The 15,835-nt window shown below is 45.2% G+C and overlaps 1 protein-coding gene across 1 annotated transcript in view; it reads right to left on the bottom strand.

Moving 5' to 3' along the window:
* LOC137331586 (GRB10-interacting GYF protein 2-like) overlaps positions 1-1,828 on the bottom strand; it is a 156,479-nt gene extending 154,651 nt beyond the window's left edge. Inside the window, exon 1 of the mRNA XM_067995474.1 lies at positions 1,747-1,828. The gene's annotated coding sequence lies outside the window, so the exon portion shown is untranslated. The remainder of the gene's footprint in view (positions 1-1,746) is intronic.
* Positions 1,829-15,835: the final 14,007 nt, after the last annotated feature.

Raw genomic sequence — 15,835 nt, 5'->3', positions numbered from 1 at the left:
AATCATATTTTAAAAAGTTATGTTATACTTCTGTATCACCTTTAACCAAAATATAGTAGTGGGGATGATGAGAAATTTAGCTGACAAATCTAGAAAATAATGGCTCTAGAAGCAGATAAATAAACTTTCAATGAACGAAAAGGAGTCTCAACACAATTAGGTTCCAGGCTTATTTATCATTGTATGTATAATTATTTTAAAGCACTGCTGAAAGTCAAATCAACATTAACGTTTTACTGTAACATAGCAAGGTTAATGAAAATCACGTAGTTGCAATACTTTACATGTTTACACAGAAGATTTTCAAATATTTAAAAAGTTTGCACCTTTAAGAGACATTAAGCAACTCAAAGTGATGAAATTGTTTAATGTGTGAATTACTCTGTTGGCATATACAAATATTGTTATACCATGCAGACATTTCACAACATCCAGTTAAGAATTAACCAACACCATAGAAAAAATTGTTTACTGAAAATACCTATGTGACTAACTTCATACAACAGCACTATTTTAGCCAGAGAATAATGCATACCAAGAAACAATGTAATACTAGAAGTCAGGAATTCAGACAATGACAGTCGAGAACAATGTTGAATCTAAAGTTTAAACGAGCACCTTGGAATTGCTGTTACACAAATGCAGACACCAATCTGATGACTAGTAACAACTGTGACATCATAGTCGGTACAGCACAGAAGGCAGTCATTCAGCCCATCGTGCCTGTGCCAACTCTGTGAAAGAACTAGCCAATCAGTCCCATTCCCCTGCTTTCCCCAAAGCCCTCTAAATTTTTTCCCTTCAAGTATTTATCCAATTCCCATTGCATGTCTCTCCAGAATTAATAGAACTAAATATTGTAAAAGGTCAGAGTGCATAAATTACAATAATATTCATTATAACCTCAAACTCAATAGTGCAGAACTAGATTTGGATTACTGTATTAAAAATTAAGTAAATGGAAGAGAATGCATTTAACATCAGAAAATTACCGTTCAAAAACGGTGCTTTTCCATTTCTCCACCTCCCATATGGATATTGGAACCATAATAAGTCTGAAATTTTAAAACACTGTAATGACTCAGTGTCAACACACTATACGCCAGGCCATGATCGTCCCCAAAACTCCTGATAACCACTCAGATTTAACGGGCAGGATGATCAATCCTAATATCCGCACTTTATTGTTGGGGGTGGAGGACGTCTTCATTTAGTGTCTTTCCTCAACACTAAATATTAACCCAGAACTTCACTGTAACCCACAGAGTAGCTGAGACAACACAACCCAAGAGCTGCACCATTTTATTAAAAACGAGTGGATCAGGGGACAGTGTGGTATCACCAATAGCCCCATACAGCCTGCCTGCCGCAAACACCTTCAATAGTAAAGCCTGCTTCAGGAGGCCGCGTTCCTACGCGAGGTAGCGGTGTTGACTGCTTCCAATCCGGGGCCGGCTTCCCTACTCGAGGGCGCGGTTTTGCGGCCTGTCTTGCGGGGCAGTGTGGGGGGGGGGGGGGGGGATCGGCCAGCTCAGCAGTCCGGTCCTCAGGCTGCGCCATGTGCTGGTGTCGGTTTCCTCCATTGCCCCCACGGCCTGACCGGCTGTTGCGACAGGTCGGCCGTGGCGAGCGGGAGGAGGAACGGGAATGTAAGGTAGGAAGAGAGCTCGGTGGCAGGCTGCCAGCCTGGGCCCTATAGCCGGGTCTTGACCGGGGGCTGTCATGTCCTCTGTGCCGGTCCCTTACCTGCGCTAATCGCGAACAGGAAGGTTTATCACAGCCACGCTCCCAGCGTTTCTACTCTCCTCGGCGACAAGATGGCGGAATAATAGTCGTCACGTGACGTGTGCCACAGCCCCACGGCCCCGGATGCACAGCGGCCTCGCGCGGGCTGGGACTCGCCACACGTCACCCACGGCAAGCTCTGCGCATGCGCTCTCCCAAGCCCAGGGGTGGAAGCTGCAACTTTGCTTTCATTCATTCGGAGACTCGGGCACTTTGGTTTAATCATTGAGCTTGTGTCTATTCATTCAAATGAGTTTGTGATCTTGATCAATATGGTTTGCCTAATATTCCTCCAATACAGATAGTCCTGGATTATATGTGTTACATTAGAATCATAGAAAGGTTACAGCAGGGAAGGAGGCCATTTGGCCCATTGAGTCTGTTCAGGCTCTATGCAAGAGCAATCCAGCTAGTTCTGCTCCCCCCCCCCCCCCCCCCCCCGTCATATCCATGTTGCCCTGCAATTTTTTTCCTTTCAAGTACTTATCCAGTTCACTTTTGAAGGCCATGATTGAATCTTCCTCCACCACCCTCTCGGGCAGTGCATTCCAGATCCTAACCACACGCTGTGTAAAAAAGGTTTTTCCTCATGTGGATAGTTAAAGTGAGTGGGCAAAAAATTGGCAGGTGAAGTATAATGTGGGAAAATGTGAACTTGTCCACTTTGGCAGGAGAAATAGAAAAGCAGTATATTATTTAAATAGAGAGATGCAGAACTCTGGGGTACAGAGGGATCTGGGTGTCCTAGTACGTGAATCACGAAAAGTTAGTATGCAGGTACAGCAAGTGATTAGGAAGGCAAAAGGAATGCAAGGGGAATGGAATATAAAAGTAGAGATGTTTTGCCACAGTTGTACAGGTGAGACCACATCTAGAATACTGTGTGCAGTTTTGGTCTCCTTATTTAAGAAAGGACATAATTGCTTTAGAGGCAGTTCAGAGAAGGTTCACTCGACTGATTCCTGGGATGAGGGGGTTATCTTATGAGGAAAGGTTGGACAAGTTGGGCCTGTATACACTGGAGTTTAGAAGAATGAGACGTGATCTTATTGAAACATGTAAGATCCTGAGAGGACTAGAAGGGGGAGATGCTGAGAGGATGTTTCCCCTTGTGGCAGAAACTAGAACTAGGGGCCACAGTTTAAAAATAAGGCGTCTCCCATTTAAGACGGAGATGAGGAGAATTTTTTTCTCTCAGAGGGTCGTGAGTCTGTGGAACTCCCTTCCCCAGAGAGCAGTGGAGGCAGGGTCATTGAATATTTTTAAGGCTGAGTTAGATAGATTCCTGATGAACAAGGGAGTCAAAGGTTATAGTAAGTAGACGGGAAAGTAGGATTGAGGTCACAGTCAGATCAGCCATGATCTTATCAAATGGCAGAGCAGGCTCGAGGGGCTGAATGGCCTACTCCAGCTCTTAATTTGTATGTTCGTATGACACTTTTGGTTCTTTTGCCAATCACCTTAAATCTGTCTTCTGGTTCTGGACCCTTCCGCCAACGGGAACAGTTTCTATCTACTCTGTCTAGAACTTTCATGATTATGAATACCTCTATCAAATCTCCTCGCAACCGCCTCTGTTCCAAGGAGAACAACCCCACCTTCTCCAATCTATCCACGTAACTAAAGTCCCTCATACCTGCAATCATTCTGGTAAATCTCTTCTGCACCCTCTCTAAAGCCTTCACATCTTTCCTAAGGTGCGGTGCCCAGAACTGGACACAATACTCCAGTTGTGGCCAAACAGTGTTTTATAAAGGTTCATCATGACTTCCATACTTTTGTACTCTATGCCTCTATTTATAAAGCCCAGGATCCTGTATGCTTTTTTAACTGCTTTCTCAACCTGCCCTGCCACCTTCAACGATTTGTGCACATATACCCTCAGATTTCTCTGTTCCTGTATCCCTTTTAGAGTTGTGCCCTCTAGTTTATATTGCCTCTCCTCGTTCTTCTTACTGAAATGTATCACTTTGCATTTTTCTGCGTTAAATTTCATCTGCCACGTGTCGGCCCATGCCACCAGCATGTCTATATCCTCTTGAAGTCCATCATTATCCTCCTCACTGTTTACTACCCTTCCAAATTTTGTGTCATCTGCAAATTTTGAAATTGTGCCCTGTACACCCAAGTCCAATTCATTAATATATATCAAGAAAAGCAGTGGTCCCAGCACCGATCCCTGGGGAACGCCACTGTACACCTCCCTTCAGTCCGAAAAACAACCGTTCACCACTACTGTCTGTTTCCTGTCCCTTAGCCAATTCTGTATCCATGCTGCTACTGCCCCCTTTATTCCATGGGCTGCAATCTTGATGATAAGCCTACCATGCAGCACTTTATCGAATGCCTTTTCAAAGTCCATATACACCACATCAACTGCATTGCCCTCATCTACCCTCTCTGTTACCTCATCAAAAACAGGTTAGTTTAACACGATTTGCCTTTAACAAATCCGTGCTGGCTTTCCCTAATCAATCCACGCTCGTCCAAGTGACATTCTGTTGCACCAATGGCAATATTTGCACAAAAGAGATTAGTCTTATTTATCAACAGGGTGGAAAATGTTACTACAGTCTGTTTTTCCATGCCAACTGACCCCCCGGCTCCCCTCCTGTAGGCTGGGGTACAGACCACAAACATCAGGCAGGGACAGACAGTCAGAGTTAGGGTCTGTGAGAAGAGTTTAAATAAAGTTTGCATTCAAAATTCAAACTGGGTAGCCTAATTTGAATTTCATGCTCTAATTCAGTTTAAATTTCACACCTAGCCTTACATAGGAACAGGAGTATGCCATTCAGCCCCTAGAGCCTGTTCCACCATTCAGTTAGATCATGGCTGATCTGTATCTCAACTCCATCTACCTGCATTTTTCCGTAACCCTTAATACCCTTGCCAACAAAAATCCATCAATCTCAGTTTTGAAATTTTCAATTGACCGAGCCTCAACAGCTTTTTGGGGGAGAGAGTTCCAGATTTCCACTACCCTTTGTTTGAAGCAGTGCTTCCTGATATCACCTCTGAACAGCCTAGTTCTAATTTTAAGGTTATACCTCTTTGTTCTGGACTCCCCCACCAGAGGAAATAGTTTCTCTCTATCTACCCTATCAATCCCATTAATCATCTTACACACCTCAATTAGATCACCCCTTAATCTTCTAGCCTCAAGGGAATATAAACCTAGACTATGCAACCTGTCTTCATAATTTAACCCTTTTAGCCCTGGTATCATTCTGGTAAATCTGCACTGCACCCCCTCCAAAACCAATATATCCTTCCTGAGGTGCGGTGCCCAGAACTGAACGCAATACTCTAAATAGGGTTTAACTTTGTATAACTCTAATAGTCCAGTCCCCTTGAGATAAAAGCCTACATTTCATTAGCTTTTAAAATTATTTTTTGTACCTATCCACTAGCTTTTAGTGATTTCTGTATTTGGGCCCCTAAATCTCTCTGCTCCTCCACAGTTCCTTGCTTCTCACCATTTAGAAAATACTCTGATCTATCTTTCTTAGGTCCAAAGTGGATGGCTTCACACTTCCCACATTGAACTTCATCTGCCAACTCTGTCAATGTCCCTTTCTAATTTCTGCTCCCATCTGCACTATTTACTGTGCCATCTAACTTGGTGTCATCAGCAAACTTGGATATATGGCTCTCAATTCCTTCATCTAAGTCATTTATAAATATAATGAAAAGCTGAGGCCCTATTTCAGATCTGTGGGGGACACCAATAGTCATATCCTGCCAACTGAAGTACATATCCATTATCCTGGCTCTCTGTCTCCTACCTCCTAATCAATTCCCTATCCATGTCAATAGGTTAGGAACATAGGAACAGGAGTAGGCCATTCAGCCCCTTGTGCCTGCTCCGTCATTTGATAAGATCATGGCTGATCTGTGATCTAACTCCATATACCTGCCTTTGGCCCATATCCCTTAATACCTTTGGTTGCCAAAAAGCTATCTATCTCAGATTTAAATTTAGCAATTAAGCTAGTATCAATTGCCGTTTGCGGAAGAGAGGTTGCCTCCAATTCCATGTGCTCTCATTTTTGTTAGCGGTCTCTTATGTCTCTTACCCTTAGATGATGAATACTATGCATGGGTCTCTCAACCAAGGAACATAGGAACAAAAGTAAGACATTCAACCCATCGAGCCTGTTCCACCATTCAGTCAGATCATGGCTGATCTGTTTCTCAACTCCATTTACCTGCCTTTGATCCATACTTCTTGATATTCTTATGAAACAAACCTCTATCGACCTCAGTCTTGAAAATTTCAATTGACGCAGCATCCACAGCCTTTTGGGGGAAGAGAGTTCCAGATTTCCACTACCCTGTGTTTGAAAAAGTGCTTCTTGAATTCACTGCTGAATGTCCTAGCTCTAATTTCAAGATTGTGCCTCCTTCTTCTGGATTCCCACACCAGAGGAAATAGTTTCTCTGCATCTACCCTATCAAATCCCTTTATCTTTTTAAAATCATAATTAGATCAGCCCTCAGCCTTCTAAACTCAAAGGAATACAAGCCAAGTGTATGCAACCTGTTCACACAATTTAACCCTTTAAGCTCTGGTATCATTCTGGTGAATCTGCGCTGTATCCCATGAACGCAGTACTCCAGATGGGATCTGACCAAGGCTCTGCACAACTGAAGCATCACTTCCCCTTTGTATCTCAGCCCCTTGAGATAAAGGTCAACATTCCATTCGCCTTTTTGATTACCTTTTGTAACCGTGGACTAGTTTTTGATGATTTGTGTACCTGCACACCCAAATCTCTTTGTTTGTTATTCCCTTTGCATATGCAAATAAAGGGTCTAATGACCATTTGAGTCACCTCCACTGCAATTGGTTTGCCCAGAGGAAACCAGCATCAGCACCGGCTGCAATCAGGAAAACCAGGACTGCTCATGGTCTAACAGGCGGTTCTTAAAGGGCCGCTACTAACAAGGTAAGTTTTTAAAAATAAACTTACCTAAATGTGAAGCCGGGAGAAGCAGATGTGCGGGCCACTTCTGGCCAAAGCTCCCTCCCCCCAATCGCTGCCGATACCTCCCCATCCCCGATTGTCGCCACTACCTCCTCCAGCCAGCCTTACTTCCCAACCTGGTCCCCCCACTTCCTCACTTACCTAAGGACCGCTGTGATGCCAGCAGCGGTCTGATCGTCAATCGCGCTTCACTTGCGAGCTGCCTGTAGCTCTTAGCAGCTCGCAGACTCAATGTAAAGGAGACCCGAGGCCCAATACCGGGGGCATCTCGGGGCTCATCATTCAGGTGCAGGGATTGGTCTCTGCACCTCTCTGGGCACGACCAAATTTCTAGGCCTATATGTGTAGATTCACCAGGACGATCCCAGAGATGAGAAACTATAGTTATGAGGAGAGACTTAAGATACTGGGACTATTTCCATTGGAGCAGAGAAGCCTAATTTCATCGAGTGAATAGGGAAAGACTATTTAATTTGGTTCGGAAGTCAAGGATGAGGCAGTTTTCAATTCAAAATTGTCGCTAAGAGAGTGAGGAGAGAGGATAGAGGAATTGTTTTATGCAGAGAGCTCTTGGAGCATAGAATGCTTCGCCACAGGCACTGGTTGAGGCAGACACCATTGCATCTTTAAGGAAATAATTTGAAACAGAGGAAGACACAGGGCCATGGGGAGAAAGTGGGGCAGTGGGATTAGTTTTGGATTGCTCTGGCAGAGAGACGACACAGACATTATAAGCCAAATGGCCTCCTTCTGTGCTGTAAATTTCAATGGTTCTAAAGACTCTTTATCCTGTGGAGGACTTTTAAAGTATTCCCAAAAAACTCTCCTCACATGAATGAAAAAAGCTTAGCAACGAAGAGCAATCCACCTAAATTCAAACCAGTTCTTATTCACTCCTTCCAAATAAGTACAATTCGCAAATTATTCCTAGCAAAACTGATGGATATTTGTAGACCAGTATAATTGTGGTTTGTTGTGCTTTTCTCTCTCAAAGCCTTGACTTTCTCCGTGTAGAAGTTAGAAGAAAATAAAATCTGAAAATGTTATCTTTTTGATGTGTTGCAAAAAAATGAATTCTAATAAAGTCTGGGCAGTTTTCCAGGATTTCTCCCCCAGGTAGAAAATACAAGCACACGACCAAAACACAGTGATACCTGCTCTGTGCACTATGTTAAGAATCAGAGAAATGTATCTGATGGATGGACATATATCTGAGGAATGATGATGTCAGAATAGCACTAAGCCACAGGGAAATTGAACTTGGTTAGAAATTTGATTTGTTTGGAAGTGACAGGTGTCAAATTTACAAAGACATAGGCCTAGAAATTTGATAGCCGTTTCTCAGGTGGTAAATGGGCGCCTAAGCCTCCAGTATAGTGGACAGGAAGTGCGCGCTTATTACTAGCTGGAAGTGCACTGCCCACCATATTGGTATAGGCAAAAGAAAAGGCGTGACCAAAACAGGCATTAGGCCCTTTGTATATACAAATATGGAGACTAACACCTGTTTGAGGCCCACTGTGCAAAATCAGGTTGCCCTAAACGCAGCCAGCACCGGACCGACTGCATTCAGGAAAACTAGGTCTACATACGGCCTAAGCAGTAGTCCTTAAAGGGAATGCTCAAGGCCAACACCAAAAAGGTAAGTTTTAAAAAAAATACCTACCTGAATGTGGAGCCAGGAGGTGCAGTCCCTCAGACCGTTGTCAGTCCCCAGTCCGTCCACCCCCTCCCCTCCCGAATCAATAAGATGACTGTTGTACCAGAGGCCTGACCAATGAGGATGGATGTGGGAGATAAGCAAAACAAAAAAATCATTTACCACTGGTAGTGCCACCTCCAAGGCCTCTGCCAGCCTGCCCAAGTACCTGGCTCACTGCCCAAAGCAGTCTCTGATGCTCCTACTCTCCATCTGTAATGGCCTCAAGTGTTCCGCATCTAATTATTCAAAAAAGTAGTCTAATTTTCCTCAGCAAAGCACCTTAACCACCAAAACTAGACAAGACAAAAAAAATCAGTGCTTCTATCACAGGATGAGTAAAAGGAAAGCACCATCCGAGACTCTAAATGAAGAGATCACTGACTTATGAGAGTGAGGTTCAGCCTTCCTAACTAGCTGAGTGTGAGACTGGCACTGAGTGAGAGGCTGACTGTCATTTTTTTAACCTACAAACAATTCCATTGTACATTACTGGTCATATAACATAATTATTTAAAATAGAATCAGTAATCATATTAATAATTGTGACACCATGGAATTCCGTCAATCTAGGAATGTCAAATTTAGGCAAAAAGATTATGGGCTTGATTTTAAACCGAAACTGTGGGAGCGGTGGGGGCGGGGGGTGGTGAAGAAAATCACGATTTCCAGGAGTGGGCAGAAATCCCGGCTCCAACACACCTAAGAACGCTTACGACCCAGAGCCATCTGGGTGCGCGCGCCGTTCCCGAACCTGGAAGTTCCGCCGGCAATTAAAGCCGGCAGGACGATATTTAAACAAGCAATTCAAGTACTTGAAATATTTGAAATGTACACGAATCTAATTTAGAATGAAGGCAAGTGATTTCAACGCTGCCTCAGCATGTTTCCCGTGCTGTGGGAAACACGCCATGGGGAACAAGTCGTATTTCAGCCGGCAGCCATTTGGACATTTAAATGCCTGTTTGACAGATGGGGATAAAAGGTGAGTTATTGCAGCAGGGCACTCAGTTCTTTCAGACAAACCTTTAGCTGGGAGATCTTTGTGTTTAGACTGAGAATTCTTGGTTTCCACTCAGAATTGTTCTGTTTATACATATTTACCAAATTTTCGGACCCCCTCAAGCTGACACCATCAGGATGGGTGGGGGGTGGGGGAGCGCAATGGTTGCATTCACCACTACATCCGAGGATGAGCAACATACTGTTGACCGGAGGTCACCGGTTACGGTTACTGGCTTAGTACAAAGAGGAGAAGAGTCAATTCTCTCTTAACTCTCAATTCACTTTATTCACGCTGTTAGATCATATACATATAGCTTATACGTCGGGTTAGATATAGGCATGCAGTTTACACCAGGTTATACAGTTTTATACCCAAACTAAGATCTAAATGCACACCCACTAGGTTTCTCTGACACTCCCTGAGTGATCACAGAATATAAAGGATAATACCCGAAAAGGAGAGCTGACACTGGCCAGGCGTCCCGTTCTCTCTCTCTTTCGACATTGTCTCTACGTCCCTGATGTAGGGTCTTCCACTTCCGCGATGGTTGGTCTCCGGAGTCTTCGCTCCGGCTCCACGCCCCAGGTCCTTCGTTCTTATTCCGAATCTTATCTCTTCAAGCTGTGCTGTCTCTCTCTCTTTCGTTGGTTTAGGCTTTCTCGCTCCTTTGCCTGTGTCTTCTCCTCATTGGCTCTGTCCCAAGGACTTAGGTAGCATTACCTCATTACTCCTTTTCTAAATAAGGACTTGTTTCTTATCACATTTCCTTTGTCTTTCACAAAACTTAGTTAATTCAAACCAGTTCCAGCCAGCACAGGCCAGTGACTGAACTCAGGTTACTTTAGTTCAAAAGTCGTTCCTGCCTGTGTGTATCAGCAGCTGATGTCTCAGGTTACTTTCTGCAGCCCCTAGCCAACAATACCATCCTCGCCTGGCACGGCGTGCAATCTGCCACTTGGAGCTCCACAACACAGTGCTGTGCCACAGGCACCTGCACAAGAGCACAGAGGGAAACAGCAGAGGAAGCGATACCGCAGGAGGCACTACCCTTGCAACAGGGTCTACAGACCAAGGCTCAGCTTCCTGGATCTCTCTAAGGAGCAGTCTATACAGAGGCTCAGAGTGAATCAGCAGACGATCGAACACATCTGCAACCTCCTGCGTGCTGAGCTGCTCCCGACTGGGCCAAGCGGCATCTCATTATCCGTCGCAGTGAAAGTGACCACTGCCCTCAAATTCTTCGCCTCCAGATCATTCCAGGGTGCCAACGGTGACATCGCCGGGGTCTCTCAGTCGTCTGCACACAAGTGCATAAGGCAGGTCACCGACGGCTTGTTTCACAGAACCTCGCAATACGTCAACTTCCCCATGGACGACCTCAGCCAGACGGAGAGGGCAGTCTGTGGCTGGCTTCCCACAGGTGCAGGGTGCAATCTGTTGCATCTATATAGCAATCCGAGCACCTCCACACGAGCCATGACTGTTCATCAATAGAAAGGGGTATTACTCCATCAACGCTCAGCTCGTTTGTGACCACTGCAAAAGATTTCTTCACGAGTGCGCCAGATTCCCTGGCAGCTGCCACAATTCGTTCATTCTGAGGGAATCCAACATCACGGGCCTCTTCCACGCACCGAACACCCACAAGGGCTGGCTCCTCGACGACAAGGGATACCCCCTGCACACGTGGCTCATGACACCTCTGAGGAACCCCATCAGTGAGCAACAGCGTCGATACAATGACAGCCACATTGCTACCAGGTCCATAATTGAACATGCGATTTCGGTGCCTCGATCGTTCTGGGGGAGTGCTTCAATACGCACCAGACAGAGTGGGTCTCATTATAGTCGTGTATTGTGTCCTGCAAAACATGGCGCAACAGAGAGGGATACCGGTTGAGGAGGCCCCATGCCCTCATTCACCATCTACATCTGTCATCCACACTGAGGAGGAGCAGGAGCAGGAGAAGGAGGAGGAGGATGTGACGCCAGGGAATCACTGATATGTGAACAGTTCTCGTAAGATCAGAAAGTCCTCAAACCACCTGGAAAGAGCAGCGCCAACACCAGCTCTCCCTCCCACCACCACCCCCCCCACACACACACAAAACAGTCCTGCAACTACACATACACCCACTGTGAAGTGACCCACTGGGTGGCATCAAGTGTCGCCGTTCATGATGAAGCTCGTGAAAGGGCGCTATCACAAAAGCCAGTCAAGAATGGGCAAGACGTGGCAGTTGTCGTGAGAATGATAACATTTAATGTGACTTTAACAAAAAACAAATATAAATGAACAACATGACCGTCTGTCAGACACTCTTGTGCATATCCTTCGTGATCACAAATCCTTAGCCTTTCTCTTCCGACCGCTTCTACGTGGTGCATCCCCTGTGGCTGCAGCAGAGGTAGTGGCAGGTTGCACATGTCCATGGCCGGACTGCTAAGATGCTTTGGGCCTACGCCCTCTGGGTTTTGGAGCCCGTGAGGGCCCCTCCAAAGATTTCTCCACCTGTACCTGTGCAGGGGCAGACTCGGACACCTGGAGAGGAGGCAGCATTGCGGGTACTGGTTGAGAGGGGGGGGGCAACGGGTGAGACGTGGAAGCGCTTTGAGTGGCGTCCCCACTTCCATGTCCCCTTTCGCCATCATCCCTCTCCTGGACCAGGCACACATCACCCCTACCACCCTGCTGGAGAACAGCCGACGGCAGAATATTGTTCGCAGTGAGTCCGAACAGCCATTCAGCCATTGCCGGGGCCTGAATGGACTCATTTGTGAACCGTGCTTGAAGGTCAACGGAGGCTACCCTTCACTCCATCGCAGACATTCCTGCACTTACCTGCGACACTATCTCAGACATTTCAGCAGTTACGTGCGACACTATCTCATACAGTTGCTCACGTTCCTGTGACATTATCTCTGAGATTCCCTCCTGTACCTGTGCCACCATTTCACTAACGCAGGAGTTGGACTCCTCCATCCTCTGTGCTATTGTGGAGAGTGTGCATGGCACCTGTTCCAGTATCTCGCAAATGTGCTGCTGTCCCTCGATCACTCTCCTTTTAAAGGATGGCCCCCGGGGTTCAGCATCTGTGTCCAGCTGAGCAAAGCCTGGAGAGGAGTACGCCCACCAATGAGGACTCTCCACAGCTGCCCATGCCACCAGTGTCTGCTCGTGCTCACTTGTGTGTGGTGATTCACCAGGTATCAAGCCAACTAACTGACTACTGGGACCCACCGAGGTGTGAATATCTGCACTGTGGATGGCTCGCTAGGATGTGACGGTGAGCCCTCAGAGGCCGGAAGCTCCTCTGAGGAATCGACCTCTCCCATCTCTGCGGTCGTTGAAGGCCCTGTAAGAGAACAGCAGGCAATATTAAGCATCCTCACAGATGTGTCACGTTATGATAAGCATAATGAGGTGTTCAACATACCAATCATTGTCAACATCAATTCATGTTGTGTGTGATGAATGTTAAAGTTGTGTCACCAGATGTTTGTGGGATGCCAATCTTGGCTTCCCCGACGGACAGGCACTTGAGGGTGCGGCTGATCTGCAGGGCCTCCTCCTTCGTGTCTGTGAGGACCTCTATTGGTTGTGGCCGCCCCCTCCAGTCCTCGCCCTCTCATGTGCATTTTGCGTCCTCTTCTCCTAGAAGGGGAGAAAGTACAGATGTGTGAGTGAGTGATGGTGAATTGGCCAACCGATGAATGCATTGCTTTGGATGAGGCTGACCGTGAAAGAGGTGCATCAGAGGGTGAGTATGAGACATCACATTGGATGAGGATTGGGGTGAGTGGTAGTGAAGTGGTCACAAATGGGGAGGTGAGGAAGTGCTCAGGAAGTGCAGATAAGTTGAGGATGAGCGTTAAGTGGGTGTGAGGAGTGATGTGATGGAATAGTCTTGGCAGTGCAGAATGAGTTGTGGGGGGGGGGGGGTTGTTGATGTACATCATGGAATGCAGGGGAATCAGTAATTGTACTCACTTTTGCTGATCCAGCTAGGTCATTCAAATGCTTCCTGCACTGAACCCAGGTATGGAATATGTTGCTCCTCTGGTGATCTCCTCTGCCACTTTGAGCCAGACCTTCTTGGTGGCAGAGGCAGGGTGCTTCCTCCTGTCGGCCGGGTAAAATAGTTCCCTCCTCCTCCTCACCCCGGCCAGTAGCAGCTGAAGTGAGGCATCGGTGAATCTTGGAGCAGCCTTGCCCCTGTGCTGCTCCATTGGGTTTTCTGGCTCTTTGCTCCAGCAAAATCCATTGGCCCTTTAAATCCAGACACTCCAGCTGACAGCGCACTGCTCAGCTTTTGGACGGCAAACCCGGAAACAAGGTTAAGGGGCACCAATTAAGTCGCGATCACGTGGGGAATGGTAAGTTATTTTTATTCGGGTTTGCCACACCCCCATTGACTGCCCCTCCCCCCGCGGACTATCCCGCCACCCTTTTAAAATCGAGCCGTATATTACCTTGAATTTAGGAGCAGCCTCATTTGGTGATGTGGCCTCAGTTGTGGCAGATAGTGCAGGCACATTATATTTATTGTGTCTTGGTAATGGGAAAAATATATTGCATGTGGCAGGATATGAAAGTACAGAACTACAATCAACTTGAGACCAATACAGTGTGAGATCGTCAGAAGCAGGCTTGGTGCCTGTTTCTTTGTTGTGTACTGTTTTGTACCTTTGTGAGCAGAGTTCCTGCTGCAGTCAGTGTGTTAAAAATTTAGAATGCAGCACATGTTCAGTGTGTAATGGGTCAACAGGAAAACAATTAGGAATTTGGGGAAGGAGTCATTTTCAATGTCATTTAGATAAGAAAAATCTCTCATCCAAAGTAGCTCACGCTCACTCACTGCAAAAACAGAATGTTATTCATTACTTTGATCAAATCCATGTGAAGTACTTAATGTAGGTAAATCCATTTATTTGCTTTCCTAGTGTTGACATCTGGTATACAATGTTTAGATTGTATGACAAGAACATTGTGATTAGACCTTATATATGAGGCAATTATTTCAACCAACATCTCTTCAAGTGCAGAATTCTTGTCTTGTGCACAGTCAGAAAATATGGCAAGAATATGAAAAGAGCAGTGTTTATTATCTAACATTTATATCTAAACATTTTAATAGGTCTGGCACACTATTGCTGTGTGAACTGGGCTCAGTTCTGGTCACTAAGACACAAGAGAAAGATTCAAGCCTTAGAGGCAGTTTAGAGAAGAGCCAAAAGACTGATCCCATAGGACTGAGGTATGAGGAAAGGGTGAAGAAACTCGGGTTTTTTAGACCTGAAAGGAGGTTACTAAAAGGTGACATTAAGATATTTAAGAAAGTAAATGGTTTAATAAGGGTAAATCTGGAACACCATCATTTTGGATGCCATGATAGGGAGACAGTTGGTGCTTTCTGGATTGTTGAACTAAGATGAGCTAAATGGCCTTCATCATCTGTATTTATCTTGTTTCTATTTATCTTCTGACACTGCCCAGAAGTAGCTAATTCTGGACAGATGGTATGTTCTCAAAAATTACCTGGGTTACAATTATATTTTCCACACAAGGAATGATTTCTTCAAACTGTTTGACAATACCGGTCACAAATAATTTACATTGACGGAAGATCTTATCTTTCGAAAAATTTACAACAAGACAATTTACGGGCCATTACTTAGTTTCCAGCTGGGCAGGGGAGCAAGTTGGTGCTGGTCCATTAATTCCAGCTGACGAGGTATCTTTAACCCAAGTCTGTCATGTCGCCAGTGAACCAGGAAGAGCAGTTTCCAGATTTAAAAGCAATTCTGGGTCTTTGTGTCTGAAGCAATTTGGCTCACTGCTATGTGGTTCTTCAAGGTACCAAACCAACAATTTTGGAGATTCTTTAATTGAGGTCTATTGGTTGAAATCGAGCGAACGAGGACCCAGCTTCTTGGTCCTGAGTGAGACTGAAGATTGGCACTTCTTAAAAACTACTTCAATTGCTGCATCTTCTTGCTTATTCTTTTCAATCTTGGTGGTGTCCAATGGACTTTGGCCTTTTCTGCAGATTTCTCAATGCAAAAAAGACATTTAGTAACTTCATTTACCCATACAAGTATAATTAAACTCTGTATTTGGAACTTATATTTTTCATGAACACTATTGCAAACAAAACTCCACTTTTACTAAAGCCTAAAAAGATATCATCGCTGTCATCTACCCGTCCATTCTTGTCCATAAGCAAACAGAATTGGTATTGATTATAATTTTTTGGAGTTCGTACCAACGATATAGGTAAAAAAGGGGATGAGGTCCTAAAAGCAGAATATAGGGAGTTAGGAGGTAAATTAAAAAATAGGACCTCAAAGGTA

The sequence above is a fragment of the Heptranchias perlo genome, chromosome 13 (genome assembly GCF_035084215.1).
Source record: "Heptranchias perlo isolate sHepPer1 chromosome 13, sHepPer1.hap1, whole genome shotgun sequence".
In the NCBI taxonomy this organism is placed as follows: domain Eukaryota; kingdom Metazoa; phylum Chordata; class Chondrichthyes; order Hexanchiformes; family Hexanchidae; genus Heptranchias; species Heptranchias perlo.
The sequence above is the reverse complement of the archived record's forward strand: the minus strand, read 5'-3'. Positions and strand labels throughout refer to the sequence as shown.